We start from the raw sequence: 16,872 nt of genomic DNA, 5'->3' as shown, positions 1-16,872 counted from the left end.
TTTAGAAGTTTCATCTGGTCTTGTTGAGATATATAGTTGAGTATCATCAGCATAACAGTGGAAACTAATCCCGTATTTTCTAATAATATTACCAAGGGGCAACATGTATATCGAAAATAGCAGAGGACCTAGGACAGATCCTTGTGTCACTCCATATTTTACTAACTCCAAGTTCGTTTTTCTCCATTTGCGCTCAAGACCACAAGTTTTTTTCTTGAGAGAATGGGTATTACTGTTGTACCATGGCGTTTATGGGTACACAGAGCAGTTGAGATAAATCAAGCAGGTTATTTGTGAATCTGTCTTTGGTGGCTGGAACAATAGTTCTGTCACGAATCCGGTCCATGAACTTCCGTCTGCTAGCCATCAGAGGTCACCCTTTCCATTTTCATTTGTAGACTCTCGCACTACACACTGTTGCATAGCACCCCGGACTACATATCCCATCATTCATTGCACTGGTTGCACACAGCACTGATTGCACACAGCTGTTTCATATCACTCACTCACTATATAACACTCACTCAAACAAACATTCTCTGCCGAGTATTGCTTAGCCGGTTATTATTCCTAGTTTATGTGATCCTGCCTGTGTTTCCTTGTTTTGCCTTGCCTTGCCTGTTTTCTCGGTTTCTGATCTTTGCCTGTTTTCCTGGATTTATCCCTCTAGTCTCGCCCCTGTGATTCTGTCTGCCGATCGTTGACCTACGCTAGCCCTAGGACTATTCTTGTGTTTTGCCCGCCATATACCTGTTTGCCATTGTTCGACCCTGCCTGTTATGACCACATCTCTTAAATAAAAGCTTGCAGATGGATCCACACGTCTCACGTCTCGTCAGCCCCGTTACAGAATACTCGGTCCCACAAGGATCCAGCAGCTGTTCAAGTAGACATTGGCCACTTATGGACACGGCAAGAATTTTATTAGCCCTTAAACAGGGTCCACGATCATTGGAGAACCATATTCGAGAGTTTTTAGCCATCGCTCACTATTCTGATTTACCAGACTGTTTATTGATAGAGTTTTTCTGCGATAGCATAAATCAACCTCTTAGGTCTAAACTTAGACACGAGGGTCCACGTTCATCACTCGCTCAGTTTATGGATTATGCATTGTTGACTGTTGGATCTTTGTTTACTGTGGGTGTCACGGAGGAAGAACGCGACAAAGTGTCTGTGACTGAAGTGGCGGCTGTACCAGACTATCGTTCCCGCTGGCCTTAAAAGCCAGGAGAAGAGACACCAGCGGGAAGGCACCCCGGAGCTCCAGGTGGACATTAATGCTTGTTTCTCCTTGTCCACAGACTCCGAAGGCACCCTGGGAGAGGGATCTGCACCACGGCACTTCACCCCACGAGCACCACGCTGAGACGGGCACCGGACACCATTCATCAGAGCACGTGTGATCAGTGTGTGGGCAATAAATCACCCTCCGGGGCTCTTTCGATCAGTACCGAGTCTGTGTTCTCATTCACCCCGCGACACAATATATGCAATTTCTTAGACCAACAACCATCAATCTTTAAATTAACCCTTGCACTGAGTTTCTCAATGAGGCCATTAAACTTATTTTAAATCAGTTTGGATAGAATCTGGAGGTACTTGCATTGCCTGTGTAAGGGGGTTCCCTTTTGTGTGGCATCCTTGCAGAAAGGAGGTTTCCCAAGGTTGTTGATTCGTTGGAGTTTGTTTGGAGTGACATCTTGGGGAGCCAATCTTTGGCTGAAGAATGGGTTTGGCATTGTGTGCTGGTTGAAGTTTTGGCGGCAGGCACATACAAGGTTGGACTTAACTCAGAACACGAAACTCTCAACGGAAAAGAAAAGAAACTAAAGTGAAAGAAGAAGAGTGTAACAAGACTAGATGGCTTATCTCCTCATGATCGCAGAGGAGCAGCAGGCATGCAGGATGAAAAACTTAAAATAAAAAAGCAGTCACAAAAAGGCACAAAGCCAAAACAAGCAAAATTTGTTTGTGTCCTGAGTTTTTAAACTCGGCTGTTGGACTCATCCCAAATGGTGTCTTGACCAATTGTCCTACATTTCTCCTTACAATACATAAAAAGTTATCTTATTAGTTACATGGTTCGAATTTTCCCGCTCTTGCAGAGTATAATTTAGATAATGGTTTCTATAAGCAGAATCTGACACATTTTACAAAGAACTGATGGATAGAAACGTTTCAAGTAGGACTTTTCCCACACATGCATACCAAACTTGAATATAAACCTATAATAAACTATTCAGTAGTTATTCAAAAGGACATACACAATGAGCGATTAGAACATGATAGTCAAATGTGTGGGATACATACATGATATGGAGTTATGCAATGGAATAATATTTGTTAAGTCCTTTTAGCATCCTTTTGGTGCACTGATATATGCAAAAGACAGTCTCTGCGTCGTTCTGTGAATGTGAGGACATGTTCTGTGAGGATCAAAAGGTCTCTGTCTTGGGTGGAGGAAACCCAGGGAAGTCTTAACTCATGATTTCCCTAATGGTTTTACTCGTGATGGTCATGATGTGTTGTCTCTTTGATTATTAATCTTGGGTTGCTTGCCCCAAATCTCCGTCCCGAGCTGGAATTATCAATAAGTGTTCCTTCATGTTAATGCTGCAAGCTGTTTAAATCTGCTAGTTAGTTAGACTTGCTTCAGCCTTGTGGCACCAGGATCAGGTTTATGGTCATGTTATCTTTGACCTCTTTATGGAATTTGTCTTTTTGTGTTGTTTCAACACCATTCTGAACGAATCTTAAATTGTCTGATATCCTACACATATGTAAACTGGACTAATTGTTATATAGGCTAAATCTGAATATATGCACATACAACTTTTTTTCTCTCAATGCACAAAACATTTTTAACAATTAAACACACTCTTCCTTTTGAGATGCACGATAAATGAAATAAATAATAAAAAAGACCTCTCAGTTTACACACCCTCTTTTCAAGAAGGTGAGAATTTGTGGTTCTTTTCTTGTGAACACATTTTACAAGAGCATCTCTAAACACTTTACATGTGAACCTCATATGAGGTAAACAACTCTAAAGAGGTGTTAAAGCCACAGGTTGAGCAGAGCAAGGTTGTTTACTCCGTGTTTACTTCTAAAAGATAATTGTAACACATTTTGCCTAATCATGAAGAATGTGTTTTGGTCAGTCATTTAAATGAACAGCTCACTCAATATCTACAATTTTGTCATCGGTTTGTCATTTCGTTCGAAATGAAAAATGGCTTTCTTTCTTTTGTCTGTGGGACACAATATAGGATTTAGCATATCTGCTGTAAGATAAAAGTGATGTGTAACTTATACGGTCAAGCTCTAAGGGCATACAATCACCAATAAAATACCATGAAATGTTCTCCCTCCAGTATAAACAAAGTATGGGCTATATTTCTACTCTTCTGAAGCTGTACATTATCATTATCTTTTACCCTCATAGTAGCTCTCAAATCTAGCACTTGAGACCCAGTGATGTTTGAGATCATTCATTTGAGTTTGGAGCAAAATGAGGATGACGAAATGTTGTTATCTCATTTCAGAAGTAAACAATGAGCACACAATATACAGTAAGTAACAGCTTTAAAGAACAAATGCAACAGTATGTGTACATTGCGCATATATATGCACACACACACACGTTTCATATATATTGAAATATATATTACAAAATGGATAATGTACAGTCCAACTGGCTGTTCATTATCCTACTCATTACAGAATTACTTACCAAATAAATACAGATCGACTGAAATTAGACAAGAAATAAGCACAGTTATGGAGGAAATCAGTTTATAATCATTATACAAAGACATCACTAAATCACACTCAAGACAGCTTGCAAGTTATAATAAGCAATACAATAAATTGAGGTTGTTCTGTTGTTTGACTTACAGCCTAAAGCTACAACAGCTGCCTGCAAACTCAACATTATTGTTAAGCACAAATCAAATCAAAACGTATTAACATTACAGTATTAAGCAGTATTTCTGCCAACGTAATTAATCCTTCTGCAAGCCCAAAAAAACAAGAAATCATAAAGCTGAGAGTTAAAATGACAAATCATAACATTGAACTACATCATATCTAAGATTAATAAGTGATAAGTATACTGACACAGCCCCTTGCACAACCCTTGGGGTCAAAAATATCTAGTGAGCCAAATATGTTGATTAAACAGATTTACATATGTATAGTTATGCAATACTTAATATGTTTTCAAATATAATGAGAAATGCAACAAAAAGGTTCTGGTAGCTCTAGAAGTGCATATGTACTGTTTATTTAGCTCGCCTGAAACCTTTTACATGGTGTGGAAAAGTCTGCCGTAGCGTACTGAAAACACAACCAATAGGACTGTTTAATCTTAATGCAGATGTGATACAGTTTTCTGTATTAAAGAATTTTCTACAAAAAGAAAAACTCTGTTCCACAGAGTAAATAAATACAGGTTTGAAATGACATGAGAGTAAGTAAATGAGAGAATTTTAATATCCCTTTGAGGGGTGCATATTAGTATACTAACTCATTTTGATTGTATTATTATTAATTGTTTTACCTGCACTTGGCTTGAGATTTGTGATTGTTCAAGATCCATAACTTTGGGCTGTTGTAAAATTGGATCTTGAGATTGTTTCAAGTTGTCTCTGGTTCTCTTGCTTTGAAGGACAAACACCTTTACTAGTCCTTAATGGGACAGTGAATTCAGATTCAACATCAAGCCTTCCCATTTTTAAAGACAGAAAAACACATTTCTAAGGACTCACCTGTGATCACAATGACCAGTAGACCATTCAACAGAGCAGATATCAGGGTAATAATCTGCCAATGTGTCTGATTCTGCTCAATGTTCTTCACCACTGTATGATTCTGTATCTCTAGATCTGGAGTTGGTTCTGTGCAATCATTGAAGGGGTTTAATATTAATATTTAATGGCTAACACTGATTTAGTGTTTAACTTGGTGATCATTGAACGGTCACTCACCAGTGATGTGTAGTCTGGTGCCGTCGCTGTATTTTGGAGGTGCGTCTGTGGTCACACAATAATAAAGTCCTAAATCATCAAGAGTGACATTATTTATGAACAGACGATGTTTACTCTGCACTGAATATTTCTGTTTAAATGTTTGACTGTAGTAACAATGAGCTGAAGTTGTGGAAGAGAGTAATATCATAACTGGAGGATCTGGTAGTTTCAGTAATAACCCGTTAACCGCCGTTACATCAACATCACAGTTTATAGTCACATTTAGACCAAAATCTGTTAAATGATCTGTTAAAGTATCTGCAGCTCGACACCATATGAGCAAATCTGTGAAATAAACACCACGCAAATATTTAATATGACCGCACCATTAGACATTAGAAATCAATGTAGATTAGAAAGCTCATACAAAAACATTCATGAAGTACAACAAACTCACAGAGATGAAGCTGCATGATCTTCGTGATGTTAAAACTCTTCAACATGATGGTATGTAGATTTCTTCTGTCTGTGCTGAGGAAACTTTACCCCAGAAGTTTCAAGCGGGGAATTTTAGCCACACCAAAAGGAAGTTGAAGTCAAGTTCGCACTGACCACATTTTGAAATTACTTCGCAATTCAATTAGCTTTCAGTGTGCTATGATCTATTCTTTTATAGTTGTATGCCAGTTATAGTTTAATTGTTCTCAACTGGTTTTACTTCAAAGCCCAGAATTTACATCGAACATCTAGTGGAACCCAATACAGAACCAAAATATTTTTTCATACAAAAATTAACAAAAATCTAACTCTAAAATTGCTAATACGGTGAACCACATAGATACACAAATATGCTGCATTATTAACATGACAGAATAGCTGAATAGGAAAGCTGAATCTTTTAGTTTTACATTTTTCTGCACATTGTGTGTGTGTGTGTGGTTTCTGTGTCTTTTGGATGTTGGTGGTTTTTAACGCTCTCGACACCACTCATTGTGGTCAGCACAAACCTTGTTTATTTTCATTGCAAGTGAATTGTCCTTCTATTTTTTTCTTTAAACTTTTGTATTATTGTATCTGATGTTCACACCTTATTGTCTTTAACAGAGGGTCTGCCAATTATTGTTCAATCTCAATATAATTTGTGAAAACAATTAAAAACAATAATAATAATATTTAGTTAATTTAAACATAAGCTAAATATGTAATTGTCCTCTCACATTCTATGTTTAAAAATTATATTTTAATAGCTTAATGTTAATGTTAATATACTTGTCATAGCAGTTCCATATCATTGCTCTTTTGTTGACTTTGATTGCTTCCCTTGTCCTCATTTGTAAGTCGCTTTGGATACGGAATAGAAACCATTTTCACTCAGAAATTGCAAGTAAATGTCACAAACAATTAAAAAGAAACAACAAGTAACACACTGAATTAAACAAGAAATTCTCAAGTAGAATGCCACTTAAGGTTCTTGGTCTCAAAAGTGTCGGTTTATGAGGTTTAGAAATAAGCAGACTCTACAGTGTTGTGACGCTACTGTGAGAAATCAATAATGGCCTCCAGAGGGTGAAGCTTTGATAAGGAAAATCATTTGTAACATTGTCTTCTTTTAGTTATTGTTGTTGTCAGAAGCTACACTATTTGCACCTCAGTGTATTGTAGTACATTGTAAAACAGAATGCAATTACATATTAATTGTATATTATTATATTATAAATGGAAACTGCCTTATTGGGAACATATTTGTCCCTGTCCCTAAAGAAGATATGACTGTACTGATAGAGAAAGAATATAGGCTGTTTTTGGTTTAATGGTGGCACCCCAGTTAAAAAGAAATCTTATGGCTATTTTGAAGAAATACTGTATTGAGTAAGTCATGATGATTCAGTAGACTGAATTCTAATTTGGCGAGGTCAATACAGAGAATGATTTGTCAAAAGAAATTGGCAGACTGATTCATTATACGGCTCTCAAGTCTCATTCACCGTGAGACACACACATTTCAACCAGTTCACACACCTTGTATTTCTCACGCTAAGAAGTAAAGGATAACTTCTCTCGTTAAAGGCCTATACAATTAATAGACGAGGCGCAGGCATTCAGAGGGAAGTTCTCTGCTGAGTTCTGTATCGAGTTATATCGAGTTAAATGCCACCTACCAGCCAATCATTAACCGTAATTTGGTTTAGGTAACACCTTCATTTTTTTAGCATTTTTATTTTACGATTCCTGGACAAAATCACTTGTCTGTGATCAAATATAGCGAGAGCTGATGTTGGGGAATATATCCAAATTCATGCTAAATTATTTAGCTCTCTCCAAATGCAACCAGAAGCTTTAGATTTGGCTACCAGAAACTAAGTAAAGTACTATGGGACTAGAGTAGAGCCCTCCACGGGACTGTTTTCTTGATCCTACTCCTGCTGAATTACTGAGCATTACTGCCCACTCCCGCATGCTTGCGCAAACTTTCTAATATTGTATATAGCCTAATTTTCGGTCATCAGGGAGCTGCTATCAATATGCGGGGTAACTGCTTTTGAACGAGCGCTCGCTGTCGATTTTGTGATCAAGCGCACTCTGTGTGAAGCGAGCACATCTTACAAGATAAGATATTTGTCAATGAGCTCAGGATCTGTTGATCTGTGATTTTGTTAAGGAGGGCAACTGTCTGGTAGGAAGCCTTTGAGCTGTGTTTATATCATTTGTGACCCATGCTGGCAAAATGAGTCAGAATGTGCACGGTCTAATTTTGAGCTATACAGGCAAAAGAAGTGCAAAATGTCAATTTTGGTCAAATTTGAGGTTTTCACAAAAATGAGTTCATTAAGCCCTCTTCTAGTGACCCCAGTGCTCCAAATAGTAATTAAACATCTAAAATAATCTTTATTTGTACGTTTTCTGAGAGGAGTACCCTTTTCTCTGCTCACTTCTGGACGACTGCTGCTTCTCACCACAAGTTGTAGGTCTATAATTTGTTGCAAAGCGCAGCATTCCAGCTTTGTGAATATTCATATCGAATTCTCGATGACATGAGTCCAAACCAGTGAAATTTGATTTTCAAACCAATGCTGATGAAAACAAAACGATCGTGCTGACTGACATTTGCAAAGCGCGTGCATAAGGCGAGCTTCTCCGAGAGTGTGCATTCTTATAAAGCACATTATCGAGATTCACACAAACATAATCTGATATGTCTTACATAAACCTTTAGTTAATGGTTGGGGAAAAAATCTGATGTGTAACATTATATGTGATCAGTGTATTACAGTAGGTCTTTCTGTCTCAATGTTAATCACACATTAAAAGAAAAGAGGGAATAACTCCTGCTCTTGATTAAAATACTGTTTATTTGCATCTTTGTTCTTATTTTTAATAACAAGGATAACATAAAATATAGCTATACTGTGAATAATAATATAGTAATTATTATTAAGAAAAGAATTGGAGGAAAATATGCAGTGTTACTTGGTGATATTGTTTGGGAATCTTCAGAAAACTTTAACGCGATTTTTTCCAAATCAACTCTGCTGACTAATCTGTTGAATTCACTTTAAAGGGTCATGAATTGAAATCGCATCATATGACCCCTTTAAAAAATGCTAAAAAAGTGGGCGTGGTGCGCAACGGAGGGGGAAGAGGGGAGACAGACAACACACACACACAGCTTAGCGTTCTGACAGTTTCATTTCTCTCCCATCGAGTTAAAAACACAAATAAATGCACAGCCATTTGCACTCTGCATCGAAAACAAATATATGAGCGCACTGTTGCACCTCTGAGAACTTTTAAGGCTTATTCTGTGGCGTTTATATATGCCTTTTGACAGGTTGTGTCACAGAGCTGTAAAAACAGTTATGCTCACCAAGTGAATGAATGCCGAACTCTTATTACAAAGCAAAAACAAACACTCTTCTTCCATCCATGGACGTTTCTCTCAGTTATTGTGCGCGTTGTCAACTCACAGTCTGAAACGTCTGTCATAGCAAATCAACACATGCTGTTGTGAATAATTAAGCAAAGCTCTTCTCATAGGATAAGAACATGCAGTCTCATGAATAATTTAATAGACACCGGCGGGTCATCGATGTACTATAGTCCATTGCCACGTCTTAAATTGTGACGTCAACACGATGTACATTTTAAACCCGGAAGATGAAAATAGCGCAAAAAAGCTTAAAATGAACCCGTTTTCTCCAACAGTTACAATTATCGGATGCTAACATTGTCTTCTATGATGTGCAACACAAACACCTATGCTAAAATCTCAGAAAAAGTAGTTCATGACCCTTTAAACGGCTGTAGCTCAGTCATTTTTTGCCAGATTCCAACAAGTTATACATCATTTTAAATGTATGCGAATGAAAATAAAAATAGCTCATTTTTTAAAATTTGCTTATTCCAACTCATTTTGCCAGCATGGGTCACATTTACAGTAGGTGGCCAACCAGAATTAGCTTTTTACCGCCGTGTCTGCAAAGTGCATTTGTAGCTTTTGACCGCTGAGTGAGTAAGTTATCAAGCGAACGCATCAAAGCACATTTTCGCAAATAGCTGTCAGCTTTGCCTCGCCGATGTGTTATATTTGACGGCTGCAGTCGGCGGAAAATGAAAGAAAATCACTAGTTAAAATATTTAATATTCACAGATGCAAATTTAGTACTTATGAAGTTATGTGCGTTTCTTAGAACGAATTCAAGCAGGATAAATGTTAAGCCTATGAGCCTGTGGTTATATTTACTCTAAGCTTCACAGTATTACAACATATTTTAGATTTGAAACATTTAACAGGTGTGCAATATTAATTAAGTAATATGAATCATGTGTTATATTATCCTAAAGAAATGGTGGTTTACTCTGCATCCGAGCATTAAAAGTGGTAGCCTATTTTAGTAGGCTAGGCTACATACATGGATGTATATGCAAAATGGCAATATTCTCACATTACTTAATATTTGTCACAAGTACATTTTTAATTTATACCATTTATAATTTTTTTTAATTCCTTTAATAAAACATCATGCATTTTTGTCACGCAGATACTTTGTTATTTGTTACCTGTCCTTTATTTTGACAGAGAACTACTTGGGAAAAAGATATCTGTTATTAAAATAATTGTTGCATGTTTTATGAATTCTTTACTTTATTCTAGCAAAACGTGAGGCACTGTATAATTTCACTCCCATTATTTAGGCCTAACTAAAACAAGAAACAAATAAATTAAACCTGACCACGATTGATCTAAATCATTGAAACTGAAAAGGAGGAGCGAATTAATAAAACGTATAAATAAAAGTTCTGATCATGATTCAGGCAAAGATCACTTGATCAAACTTTTAAAGCAAGCTATATACAATGGCTATAAAATGTAGGTATTTGAGATGTAAAAAGAAAAAATATATATTCCAAGGTAAATCACACCAAATCTTTTCGACCTTAATGTGATATTGAAACCCACACAAATCATGAAGTGAAAGTGACGTTTAGACATGTATGGTGACCCACACTAGCATAGCAAACTCAGCATTTAACCCATCTAAGTGCACCCACAGTAGTAAGTAGTGAACACACACCTGGATCAGTGGGCAGCCATTTTTCTGTGGCACCCAGGGAGTAACTGGAGGTTTGGTGCCTTGCTCAAGGGCACCTCAGTCATAAGAATCGAGGATGGAAGAAAGCGCTGTACATTCACTCCCCCCACCTACAATTCCTGCTGATACTGAGACTCAAACTCGAAAAAAACAACCCGGCCTGTAACTTTTTGATTAGAGTCTATCAACCTAATACATCTTGATTTGTCAAGTTCTTGCTCTGCTTTTCCTTGCAAAAGATCTCCAGATCGATCAAACTGCAGGGTCACTATTCAAGTGAATAATTTTTTTTATTTTTTTTTGTGCCTGGGCTCCATCTGGGCCATTTCATCATCTTTTTCTGAAGCCAATCCACTGTTGACTTATATTTTTGTTTGGGGTTATTATTGTGCTTGCTTAGGGCTGTACATTTGGGGGGGAAATTTATTAATTAATTTATTTATTTATTTAAATTGCAATTTTGCTATTTAAAATTCAATGTTATATATATATATATATATATATATACATACATTTTTATTTTTTAATTTTTTTTAAGCTACAGGTTTGTTGTGATAGTTTGCATTGCATCAAAGAAGGACCAAGCATAATCTGATTCTGAACACTAAAATAAACAGATGAAACAATGCAGTTACTAGTACAACTGTTTATTTAAAACCACTAATACCCCGTTTATTTAAAATGATCACTCACATATAATGAGGCACGAGGCTCTTTGTTCCTCTGAATACACCTGAGAATACTAAAGTAGATTTTAAAGCAATCTTAAGCATCTAAAGCATCTTTTTACATTCACATGAAGCTCTAACTGAATTATAATGGACAGACAATATAACTTGACTTGATGATGTGTAAATGATGTGCAGTTCTAATATTCAAATATTTAAAAAATCATCGAAATCTGATGAAACAGGCAACAATAATGAATACAGCTGGCAATATAATATACACACACAGATCAAAGGCCATGATGTCCAAACGCTACCTGGTCTGGTTTCTTCTCCTTGGTTTTCAGTTGATTCATTTTCTTTACCTACTGCTGGTTCTGCAACAAAACAGTAAAGGAAAAAAAATAACATTACTGCGCAGTGATAATGGTAACAGATCTGTCTATAATTTATATACAGCAGCATTCAAACTGAATCATTACTAGTTGGTGAAACATTTATTGTATTTTTGTTTTTATATTAAAATCACCATGCATTAATCAAACAGTTTCACACACCTTTGATGATAAGCTGTACAGTCTGAAGTTCAGATGAGTGTGTGATGTGGCAGGTGTATTTTCCTGCATCAGCATGAGTGAGATTGTTGAGTTCAATAGAGAAGTTTCCTCTCATATACTCCTCAGGGAAACGTTCAGTTCTGTTTTTATACAGTGAGTCCTGTGTCTCTGTATGACTGCCTTTTATTATATCATGCACAATATTGCCATTATTGTGTCTCCAGAACACATCAGTGTCTTGAAATTTAAGATCACGTTCAGCTGAAGAACACGGCAAAATAACAGAACCACCAATAACAGCCTCTACAGTGACCTGCAGACATACTGGAATCACACAGACGTTCACCGTAAACACCATCTGTAGCATGAATTTATCTTTCAAATGTAGTTTGTTTCATGCTCACCTTTGTTTATCAGCACTGCAAACACACAGATGGAGAAGCAACTGCAGAAACAGAACAAAAGATTAATTTAGATTTGGCAACACATAGTTACCAAAAAAGTCATTTGTTAAAGACCCATGGGGTACGATGCTCTCCTTTAGAACTGGGGCAGAAGGTATTTATTATTTAATAAAACAATTACTATACAAATAATAATTCCATACATTTTAAACAAATACATTATTCATCATCCTCTATAGGATAATTTAGTCAAACAATTTAAATCTGAATTCATTGTTTGTTTATTTAAGCATCATTTAAATCCAGCAAAAATGTTTTTATTTATTTCTCATAATAATATATTGGATGTTGCATCATCATCATCCTCCTTTATGCTAAGCTTGTCTGTAAATATGTTACCGATTAGCAGTAAATGCTCTTAATGTAGGCATGTTTAGCCATCTTACCCTTTACTCTAAGACTATACTAAGCTAGACTAAAATCAAATTACTATAAAATAAAACTAATTACATAAGCACTGAGACTCAAGACACTATACACAAAGAAGATACAGTATATGCTAATGCTAACTGCTAATGCTTAAATCAAATGTTAAATCCATTTCCCTGCAAATAAAACTGTTAATCATGTATTAATCAATCCATGTTTAGTGTATTAATGGTGTACAAAAGGTTTTCCCTGCTATTGCTAGTTTAAAAAGAAAAAGCATTTGAAGACCAAAACAAACTAGGCCCAAAACCCAGTTTCATTCAGAACATACTGTACCTGATGATCATGATGCCAATATATATTTCAAATATATTTGATTAAAATAGATATATATAACAAATTTTTCAAACAAAAGAACTATCATAAACTCTTCAACATGTCGACACGCCATGCGTGCCTCAGACGTCAGCAACCACGTGAGATGATCAGACATGTGCACCACATATACATATGCATACATAGTCTTCCTCCAGTATATACAACACTTTTGATTATAAGAGTGCAGTTGACTGTCACTCGCACTACAGGGCATTTTTGATCTTTGACTTTTGACCTTCTACTGAATCATTAACTATATCATTATTATATCATTAATTGAATCATTAATTATATTGTACATGTTTGAATGATCTGTTTGTCATATCTGTACTTCAGTTTATCAATAAAACAGCACAACATTCATGACTTTCAGAGATATAGAAAATGAAGATGAATCATTAATTCAGTCTGCATGTGTGATGATAAAGAGTTGCATCAGTCACATCACATGTTTTAGACTTAAATTTAAAAGAAAACTACATAATTAAAAACAGCTCCTTATAGTAATGAACAAAATAACAACAACACTAATGATAATACAGTGCAAAATACTATCACAGTAATTCAACATTGATTCAACATCCAAATGTACTGAACATAGAGCATAATGTGTTTTACAAATGTCATAAAACATGCCTGAATTAAAATCAGGCTAAATCAGGTTTCCTTGGTCAACCAACAAGACAATAAATACCATGATGGTTCACCAGAGCCATCAGTAAAACCAAGTGACCAACATCAGACCAGCACAAACCAGCAAAAACAGAGGAAGTTCATCCTGTGTCTAAAAATGTTGGCAATACAGGTGCGAAAAAATTAATTGAACAATTAATAAGTTTAACATTTTAACTTACATAGGTAAAAGAGGGAAGCTTCTTTTTTAGTAAATTCCTCTGGTAAAACATATTCTGGATCCTGATCTTCATATGAATCATTTCTCTTAATTGAGTCTTATATATTCTTGCCGTCATTGTGTCTTTAATACCGTCATGTCTTGACTTAAGTTTATTATCACTGAAAGAGCAGGACAAGAATGCAGAGTTTCCAGTGACACCCACATTCATGAGCTGCAGAGGAATTTGCCTTTCAAATTTTGACTTACTATTAGCATCAGTAGATGCAGTTGATGAACCACTTTAGAATAGTGAAAACATATTCAATATTAATTAAGATTTTTCCCTTTTTTTATTTTGCTGCACATTAATAATTATGGTAGTTGTTAAGTTTAGGTATGGGGTGGATTAAGGGATCTAGGATATGGTCATACAAAGCATTATGTGCTTTATAAGTACTAATAAACAGCCAATATGCTAGTAATATGCATACTAATAAGCAGCTAGTTAATCATTGGATAATAAAATGTTACCGCACTTACTTTACAAAAAAATAAATAAAATAAAATAAAATATAGGGTTACACTTTATTTTAGGGTGTCCTTGTTAGACTGTAGTTATACATTTAAGTACTGAGTAATATTAATTAACTACATGTACTTACTTTATGGTTAGGGTTAGGATTAGGGTTTGGTTTAGGGTTACTTGCATGTAATTATGCATAATTTACAACAAGAAATACATACACATATACAGAATAAAAAAAAAAAAAAATATATATATATAATTACTTTGGATCTATTTAAACTTTCTTTAAACTTATACATTTCTGCTGTCATTCACATTTTGACTTTAGTTTGCTGTCACTAAAAGAGCATGATAAGAATGCAGAATTTCCAGTAACACCCTCCTTTGTGTACAGAAACCAAAAGAGTGAGAACTTGAAAGCGTTTAGCCTGTTGTCTTCAGTTTGAAATATTATTCATCCAAGAAAGCAGAGCCTTTTGTTTTGTGTATAAAGCATTTTGAATTATTATTTTGTATGGACACTATTGTGAAACCTTTTGTGATCGATGTCAGTCATCATGGTTCTTATCAGATGCGCAGGAAGGCGATGCTCATGAGAATGGCTGCTAATCAAATACAAGGGAGAACCAATGAAATATTAATAACTTATTATTTTGTAGTCAATGTGTACTTTATATACTGTGAGCTTTTGATTTTTCTACGCTCTTTTAGCAGCAAAATAAAACCCATATATAACCCATACATCTATAAGCTGTAGTTTAATTCAACTTAAAGTAGTAGTTCATTTTCAGTTAGCATTTGGTTCACAGGTTAGCAGTTCTAGACAGGTCTTGTACTGTGCCGTTTCAGTAAAGTCTTATTATTATTATTATTATTATTATTGTTTTAAAAGACTGATAGCGTGTGTGGCAAAGTTTCAGTTTATTTTCATAAAACTCGTAAGATAATTTACATCTGAGCCATTGGTTCCCTCTGGAACTTCCTGTGGAATTTTAGAATGTCAATTCACCATTTGTGAATAAAATTGGGTGAAGATCATAAATTGAATGAATGAATGATGCATTTATATAGTGCTTTATTGTGTATTGCTGTACATCGAAAGCGCACATATTGCTGTAAACTTGGGATTTCACATTTTCATTCTCGTAAACTAATTATTTCCTCACTTTCTCTCTTTCTGCAAACTTGTGTGAATGCGTGTGTTCATGTGTTAGATTAGTTTATATGTCTTAGATTTATCCAATAAAGCCTTATTTATACTGAAAAGAGAAGTGTCTTGTGTTTTGTGCTCACAAGTTAATGTCTTAAACTGCCGATCTTGTTACTATGCTAATTAATAGTGTTTTCACTATATTTTGGATATAAATATCCATTGCAGAATTGATGTCATACGGCTCGTTCACTGACTCGCTGGCCGTCTCAGTGATCAGCCGTAAAACAGTGATTCTGTTCTAATTCCCTTACATATTATTGGTGGAGTTCCCTTTAAAATCTTAAATGATTCCCTTTGAGCTAAATTAATGACCTATTTCCCTTACATGACTACAGAGAATCAGGACCTCGGTTTAACGTCTCATCCGAAAGACGGTGCTTTTTGACAGTATAGTGTCCCTGTCACTACACTGGGGCATGAGGACCCATGCAGACCACCGGGTGAGCACCTCCTGCTGGCCTCACTAACACCTCTTCCAACAGCAACCTCTCCCAATGTCTCCCATCCAGGTACTTACCAGGCTCAACCCTGCTTAGCTTCAGTGGGCGACCAGTCTTGGGCTGCAGGGTGATATGGCTGTGACGTTCACATCAAATTACACAAACACATTTTGACATTTATGTGTTTTTAACATAAATTGCCATACTGTATGTGCTTAAAGCAGGAAAACCATTGTAGCACTGCAAAGGCCTTAGAGTTCCCTTTCATGGGAACTTCGAACTGCATCCTCTAGGGGTCGCTATGGGGGAACGCCTCATTGTGACCCGTGTCTGAAGCATACATTGAAAAAACAACAAATCGTTGGCTGGCGACAGCCATGATGTCACTACCGGTGCGACTATAGTATAAATAGTCGCCGGGATAGGCATTCTCTTCTTCGTCTTCATTGACTGTTTTGTTTGAAACATGCATTTCTGTGGTAAGAGCGATCTCTATTCATCTCATTATGGCGAGCACTAGCAAAGCATTTAAGAATGTGTGCATCCGTGTTGACGTTGTTTAACATCTGATGACACACACGATCTATGTGTTATTTGTTTGGGCGAAGAGCACGCACACGATGCCTCCGAGGGGGCAATCGGCGTGCACTGCGAGCGTTTATTCCAAGGGAAAAGCTCCGCTCTCCTTTGTCTCTCTTTTCGAGGAAAGAGGGGCAGCCATCTGCTTCCCGCGATTCAGGATCCGCCGCTGCTGAGGCACGGAAGGGAATGAACTCGTGGGGATCGCAGGTGGATCTGGCCGATGAGTTTGAAGAGGGATTTCCCTTTCGCGATCGTCGGCTGTGCACGAGAGTGAGC

The sequence above is a fragment of the Sinocyclocheilus grahami genome, unplaced genomic scaffold (genome assembly GCF_001515645.1).
Source record: "Sinocyclocheilus grahami isolate Dianchi unplaced genomic scaffold, SAMN03320097.WGS_v1.1 scaffold159.1, whole genome shotgun sequence".
In the NCBI taxonomy this organism is placed as follows: domain Eukaryota; kingdom Metazoa; phylum Chordata; class Actinopteri; order Cypriniformes; family Cyprinidae; genus Sinocyclocheilus; species Sinocyclocheilus grahami.
The sequence above is the reverse complement of the archived record's forward strand: the minus strand, read 5'-3'. Positions refer to the sequence as shown.